An 8,493-nucleotide genomic window follows, 5' to 3' on the forward strand; every position below is an offset into this window, starting at 1 on the left:
ATTCAAGAAAAAAGAGAGAAAAACTCACTGAGGACTCCCAGGCAATCACGGATGCCACCCTTAGTCCCACTGCACACACACACACACACACAAAGAGAGAGAGAGAGAGAGCCAAACTATAAACATCAACATTATGAAAAGGGTCAATAAACATTGAACCCGACGACAACGCAAAACAGGCGCCAGACAGGCCGAGAGCACAGAAACAAAACTAAAAATAAAAAGAACAAAAACCAGACAAGATCAGCCTGGTTAAGGGAGAGTCCAGGGCGACAGAAAGCGTTGAAGATCAGGGATGGTAATGCGCAAAATAACGTACACATATGCCAAAATACAATTCACTAATTTATTGAAAACTGCCAGAACTTGCCAAAAACTGACATTGTTGCAAGTCATCCAAACAGCCCACCAGGACGAGAGAAGCCACGTTCTCCAAATAATTCGTCAGTGCTTGCAACTGCAAACTGGCTGAGGGCCCCACAAAAGGTCTACAATGAACGACTTCTAGCGTACGCTAACGACATGCTTATTCTAGGTAACCTTAAAGTGGTTCTGAAAAATAGAGCACTCCCATAAAAGGTAAAACGCAGATTCTTCGGCCACCTCGCACAAAACATATTTACTCGAAAGATGGAAACCGATAGATTTGAGAAAGTTGTCTGTATGCACCCGTTCATGAAGGATTAGCCATGCCAAGAAACACGATCGAGGAGTAGGTCACTTGCCCCTGATAAGGCGCGCAGGGAACCAATCCACCCCCGAAGGAAGGAGAGAAAGGTAGCAAGCTCTTGTGTGGAAAGAGCCGTTAGGGGCAAGAGTGCGGTGAAAGAACTGAGCTTGAGAGACATCATTGCCCTCATTAGAAAAAATGACAGACCAAGCTTGGATCCACGAGCGATGCAACTACGAAATAGTTGGCTGTATCGTGCGGTGGTCAACAAACAATGATTCAACCGATTCGTATTTAGCAAGAAGAAAGCTTGCACATGGGGACCCCGGTTGGTGCGCAAGCCAACTTTACTTCACGACGAGAATAATACTTCTCAACCTGGAATCCGGAATCCCCAATTCCGCCCTATTCTGAGGAAGCATTAGAGATTTTCAACCCACCAGGTGGCGCTTATTGTTGGCACTTCGCTCAGACCAAAGGAAATTCACCAACAATCGAGAGAGCTTCTTGCTGATCCCCATAGGCATCAGGAACATAGACATAAAGAATTCTGGCATAGCATTTAAAACATGCTTGATGAGAGTAAGTCTACCAGCGACAAAAAGGTAGGATGCTTGCCAGACCGATATTTTAGTCTGAACCTTTCAAAGAGTTGCATTCCAGGCTGCCGATGGGATACGCAAGATATATAACGATAGACCCAGGTAGGAAAAAGAATTTTCTGAAATAGCATATCCAAAAATCTGCTGACCAATAGCCAACATAGAAAGAGGGGCATTTATCATGAACAGACAACACCTATCATTGTTCATAGATAAACTTGACATCGATAGGAAAAAAAGAAGGATAAGCTTGATTCTTAACATTTGTTGGATGGAGGCACTGCAAAAAATTATCATGTCATCGACATAAGTAAGGACATGACTAGGAAACTCATGGATTTCGAGAGAAACAATGAGACCACACTCCACGACCCTCTTAAACAAAATCATAAGGCCTTCAGAAATGACGTTAAAGAGCAAAGGAGACAAAGGACATCCTTGTCGAAGACCACAACCAAGTTTGAACTGCTGACCACGGACCCCGTTGATCTGAATTTGTGACTGGGCATTTGTAACCAACTCACACACCCAATTAGAGAAACACCAACCAAAACTAAAGTTCATCAGCAAGTGGAAAAGAAAAGGCCAATGAACCGAGTCGTAGGTTTTGTGGAAGTCAAGCTTCAGAGTGAAGAAAGGCCGCCCACTGATCTTGAGAGAGTGTAACACTTCTGTGGCCAGAACGAAGGAATGTTGCAGCCGTCTATGAGGGATGAAGGCGAACTGTGTATCCAAAAAAATCTGAGGAGCAACTGAATCCTATTCGCCATGACCTTGATGATAATTTAATATATTCTCCCTAAAACAGATATGGGGCAAAACCACGAGATGTTCGATGAAGTTGCTTCTTAGGAATAAGAGAAACAATGGACAGTAGATAGTGAATCGACAAACGACAGTTGTGATGAAACTCAACGAAGACACTAAGAATGTCACTCTTAACACAGGGCCAAAAAATGCGAAAGAAATCCACAAGATAACCACAGAGTCTGGAGCTTTCCAACCCGATGAATCCCGCACGACAGAATAGATTTTCTCTTCAGTGAAAGAAACCTACATAGACGAGGAAAAAGCATGGTTCATGGATCAAACAAAGGCAGAACCCATTGAACCACCGATTGAGTGACTGCAGGAATACAAGTTAATAAAATAATTGATAACCGCTGGTAGGACCTATTCGCCCGAGTAGGAGACACCCTCAATTAAAAGAGAGTGAATGGCTTGCCTCCTATGCCTATGAGATGCGAAGGAATAGAAAAACACTACAAGAAAAATGCGGATTAACGATAGATGTTATCCGTCGCTAATTCATCGTTAACATGTTTAGTGACAAAAAGGGTCTGTCGCATAATCCTTGTCGCTAAATAGCAACATAACTAATCTGTCGCTATTCCATCGCTAATCAGCGATAGATTAGCGACAGATCATATCCATCGCTAATTTATCGCTAAATAAGGACTGATTTGGTTTTGCGATGGAATGTAATCCATCGCTAATCCGTTACTAAAACTTAATGATGAATACGTATCCGTCGCCAATTTAGCCATGGATTAAATTCTATCACAAAACATCAGCTGATTTAAATTAGCACTGGATATTAGCGACAGATAATATCCATCGCTAATCCATCACAAATTTTAAAAAAAATTTATTTTTTTTTGAAATATGAATATTGAGAAAGTTTTCTCGTTATACAATTTATATAATCTGTGTATAAAAAATAAAGTACACATAAAAAATACATATACAAAGCAGGTGAAACAAATTTAACACAAGTTATAAGTGAAACAAATTTAATAACCCAGTACATTCCTTGCCAAGTTCTAATTAGTTACAAGTACGTGAAACAAATTCAACACATGAAGCTAATCCTCGCCAAGATTCGGAGCATCTTCCTCTTCATTTTCTCCATCTGCCCCTCCACCCATGCCTCCATCAGCTGCTATACACTGATCATCTCCAACATCCTACAAGAGAACCAAAATGTTAGTATTGATAAAAAAAATATAATGAAATAAATTATATGCAATGCACCTAATCTAATGCAATCAAAGTAAATGGCTGAATGACACATAGACTAGCATTAAAGTGAAGGACATTAACAGAATTCAGATATGTGTTCTAAGACTGACAAAAAAATTTCATAGTGATTCAATCATGCAGATATGTGTTCTAAGACTGACAAAAAAATTTCATAGTGATTCAATCATGTAAGGTTGTAAAAAAATGTCACAGTGATTCACGCATGCATATATGGTTTATAAGGCTGTCAAATAAATGTGTTATGTATCACAATCATGCATATATGTGTTCTAAGGTTGTAAACAAACTTGTATAGTGATGAAATCATGCTTATATGTGTTCTAAGGCTGTCAATTTTTTTTAAAGTGATTCAATCATGCATATATGTGTTCTAAGGCAATAAAAAACTTTCATATTGATTCAATCATGCATATATGTGTGATAAGGCAGTAATAAAACTTTCATATATGCTAATATCATGCATATAATGAGTTAGAAATTCACATAATGCATATTTAAACTAATCAAGTATACAATTATTTAAACGATATACCTATCGAAGCATTACGTGAAGACAAAGGCTGAGACTGACTATCACTGAGCTGGAATCCTATAAAGACGATTAACAAGTAACAATTTTTATATCGACATATAAGCAAAAACATAATGAATGCCTATATTTAAGTATAACACAAAGACATCCAACTAATGATGTCCTATGGCCTCCACTTGGTCCTCGACCATTGGATGCTCGACCACTGTTACCTCAACGAACCATATTCTAACAAATAAAAATGTTATTTGGATCAGTTACATAATATGCAATTCTATGGATACATAATAAAAAAAAAAATAACTTCATGCAAGCATGGATACAGTCACATCAAATATGACAATACATTCAAATCATTCATATCACATCAATGTCCTATAATGTTACGAATATTATCCTAACCAGTTAAAAAAGAATTATAAGAATGCTATGATGAAGAAAATATCTAATTTATCATGCATTCATAGTGGATGTAATGATTTGATATATATATATATATATATATATATATATATATATATATATATATCACACACACATATATATGATGTCATTCAATCACAAGAACTATGATGCATGCATTGATAACTTAATATTTTCACGTGTAAAACCATTCATTTGAAGCATGTTTAAAGCATTGACAACTTATCATTCATTTTCATATGCAAACCCATTCATAACACGATACATTCATTTGAAGCATGTTTTCATGATACAATTTCACATAGAAGGCATAATCAAATTGAAAATAACTTCATGCAAGCATGGATACAGTCACATCAAACATTGCAATACATCCAAATCATTCATATCAAAATAATGTCAAACATGTACCTGTAGCAAACACACTCCAATATCTTGCTAACTGCTACCATGACTAGCATGGAATCCGAACTCCAAAAATAAGAACACTTCTATTTTCATACATTAAAATCATGCTCAGCATGATCTTCGAACTCCATCAAAGAAATCCTAGATATCCACAACTAAGTGAGTATGTGAATAGAAAAGTGTTGCATCTAAGAAATTAAATAACCTGTGATGCGCTTGTATCACTTACTCACCACGGGTATTTACCCGATTTGCATTGCTTTTGCATTTTTTTTTCGAGTAATAGATTTAGGTACATTTAGTTATAAGTAACACATCTAGATGAATTTCATACTTTGTACACGATATCAGGCCTAATTGAGTCCATAAATTATGATTACAACCAAAAGAACCACACAAAGCAAAATAATGACAATTAAGGAACTATGCATGCAAAAGTTACCATAAAGCAAATGCAAAAACAAGTAATTTATCTATATTTTTTTTATTTAATTCATCCAAAGTCCTTGTGCTACTGGACCCTACCTTGAGAGGTTGCATCACTGCGAGCGCTTACATGTGTAGGCGATGCAGGGCTTGGGTCGCGGGGCACAAGCGAGATTCGTTGCGTAATCTGCAGAAAACGCTGTGTTAAAATGAAGTTTATTACCCGATGACAAGGAGGGTGATGCCCCCTATCGAAAATGAGCCCAGACAAGGAGACACATCCCTTTGTTGAAAGTGAGACAGGTAGGGGCGCTGCCCCTGCCGTAGTAAGGTCAAGGCAGGGAGCAAAACCCCCTGTCGAAACATTCACAGGAGGCAGAGGTGGGACCCCCCGAAGGGAAGCATCGGGAGGCAGGGGCCGAGCCCCCTACCAGGAATCAATCACGAGGCAGAGGGGTCTCGCCTCCTGCCGAGGCAAAATAACAGAGCAGGGGGTTCCACCCCCTGCCGGGAAAACAGACAAGGGACAGTGGGCTTTGCCCTTTGTCAAAATTATCGAGGACAGGGGGGGCAGAGCCACCCCCTGCCAGGGAAAACAAAAGGGCAGGGGGCTTCTCCCCCTGCCGATCATAACAAGAATTGGGGGCCGGAGCCCCACTGCCGGAGAAGTCAAGAGGATAGGGGGTGAAGCCCCCTGTCGGCATTCAAAAGGACAAGGGCAAAGCTCTCTGTTCTGCCAGAGAAAACAAGATAGCAAGGGCGGACCCCCTTGTTTTGCCAAAGAGATCAAGGGCAAGGGGAGGGCCTGGCAGAGGCGACCGGGGCCTCTGCCAGCCCTCACTGACTACAGAGGGGTAGGGAGGGCCCGATAGAGGCTGTCAAGCCTGTGCTGGCCCTCCGACAACCATTAGGAGAAGGGGAGGCTTCGACAGAGGTTGGCGGCCCTCTGCCGAACCTCTGGCGACCCTGATTTAAAGAGGAAATAGCAAGGGGGAAAGGGGAAGGGTTACTTGTGGGAGGCACCGATGATCATCGCGGGCAGGTCAACGCGAGGAGAGTAGGCTGGGGTTGTCGGCTCGCTAGAAATCGCAGAGGGGGAGCAGCGAGAGAGAGAACAAGAGAGGGAACGAGAGAAGAGGTCGCAACCTGGGTCCCCTCATGCGACTACTTGAAAGCTTAGGGGGGGGGGGGCGTTTTAGGAAACCCTGAAGGGGTGAGGTCGAAAGGGGGTTGCTGGACGAGGCTCACTGGTCCAAAAAATAATGAGAGCGAGAGAGAAGGGAGCGGAGGTGAGAGGGGGACTGAGTCAAAGGGGGAGGTCGATGGGCAGCGAGTGATAGGCGACGGGTGACAAGCGACGGGCGACGAGCGATGGGCGAGGGATGAAACAAAAAAGGAAAGAAATGGGCTCACATTAGGATTTTACGGGAGAAATTAGTGATGGATTAGCGACAGAACAATTCTATCGCTACTCCGTTGCTACTTGGCGACATAGTAGCGATAGAAAATTTCTGTTGCTGATCCGTCGCTAAGTTGCGATGGATCTTGAGACAGATTTTTTTCGTCGCTAATCCATCGCTAATTAGTGACAAAAGTTTTTTCATCGCTAATTTCGCAAATAATCTGAATTTTAGCGATAGATAGTTTTCTCTAGCTAATCTGTCGCAAACTTTCGTCACTAATTAACGTTTTTCTTATAGTGAAACCTGGTGTTCCCATCACCAGCTTTAAGCCATATCATATGAGACTGTTACTTCCAGCGAATCTCATCCTTCAGTCACCAATAATACAATAGCAGGGTCAGCTCAACAGATCTTGCATTGAAGCTTTCAATATCGAAGGTAGACAGGGAGGCCATAGTCGAGAAAGACTGATAAATAAAAGACAGTTCACTCCTATTTCTCCAGATTCTGGAATTTGCTGATGTTACTGAAAATAAGCCAAGATTTGATATCACGAGATAAGCGAAGGAGCTTGACCAGGCAATGAGTTGCCACCCTAGTTGCAGAGCAAGGTATACTCTAAGAATAGAGGATGCCCGACTCGAAACCAGGCTTCTTAAGCCACCATTGCTCAAATTTGAAAGTTTTGTAGCCGGAGAAGCCATGCCCCCATCAGATAACAACCTGACTATGATCCGAGACTGATTGGGGTAGGAGACAACACAAGATGTCATTAAGAGAGCCCAGTAGAACCTAGGAGACGAGTACGCAGTTAAGCAGGTGGTAGCACGGGCGAGATCGTCGATTGGACCAAGAGAAAGCTTCACCAATATGGAAGACGGGATACAGCTGGTGCATCTGAATAATGTTTTGGAAGTCAATCATACAAACCGAGTAAGAAACAGGAATGCTTGAGTCATTAGACGATAGCAGGCAGTTGAAATCGCCCATGATAAGATGTTGTTCTCCGAAGGACTGAATGACTCTATTCAGGTCCGACCAAAACTCCTCCCGATGGCTCTAGCGGTGGGGACCGTACACCATGGTGACCACAACTTGCATAGGCTTGGCAGAAAGGGGCAGGGCGACAGAGATGGAGAACGCGCCTTTGTCCAGTTGGTAGATGCCTAGAGGCTTTTCAAGGATAAAGAGACCTCCCACATAATGGAACGCAAGCTTGAAGAAAAAATCTATACCCCGCCAGATTTTAGATACGATCGTGTGCGAGACCTCCGCCATCTTTGTCTCACAAAGAGCGATGAGATTGGGCTTCTCTTGACGGATCCAACTCGCAAAGAACAAACACTTTGAGGGGCAATTCAGGCCCCTAATATTTCAGCTCAGAATCTTCATAACTGGAAATCAAGAAAACCCCGAGGAGTGCGGTTCTGCGCTGAGCACCTAGGAGATACCTCATACTAGAAGGAGGGAGAATGCAAGGTCTGACGGTGTCCCCTGTGGGAGAAACCACCACGCCCTAGAGATGAAAAGCCTCCGACCGAAGAAGGAGGAGGCATAATGACAGTTGGGATATGCGGATCAACAACGATCACAAATAGCAAATCAACTGTGATAGCAGTGAAGGACTCACGCATAAGGATAGAGATGCTTTGTATCTGCGGCTGAGGGAGCGATAGATCGAGACGCCGAGCTGCTTCGGCTATGGACAGACCCATAGAGGATGAGAAAGGACTACACGGAGAAGGCAAAGCGACGATCAAAGGAGAGGGAAAGATGGGAGAGCCCCCTGTCCATTGAACTCGGACTCCCTGGAGGATGAGGTATCGGTAGGGGAGGTTTGATTCCAGACAACCGCGATGAATGGTGGAAGACAAACAAGACTGTTGAAAATCACACTACAAGAAACCTGTGGATTAGCAACGACGTAAATCCGTCGCTAATCCGCCGCTAAATGGTTTAGCGACGAATTAGCGTCGGATTAGCGAT

This window comes from Nuphar pumila, chromosome 13 (genome assembly GCF_984573655.1).
Source record: "Nuphar pumila chromosome 13, dmNupPumi1.hap1.1, whole genome shotgun sequence".
Classification (NCBI taxonomy): Eukaryota; Viridiplantae; Streptophyta; class Magnoliopsida; order Nymphaeales; family Nymphaeaceae; genus Nuphar; species Nuphar pumila.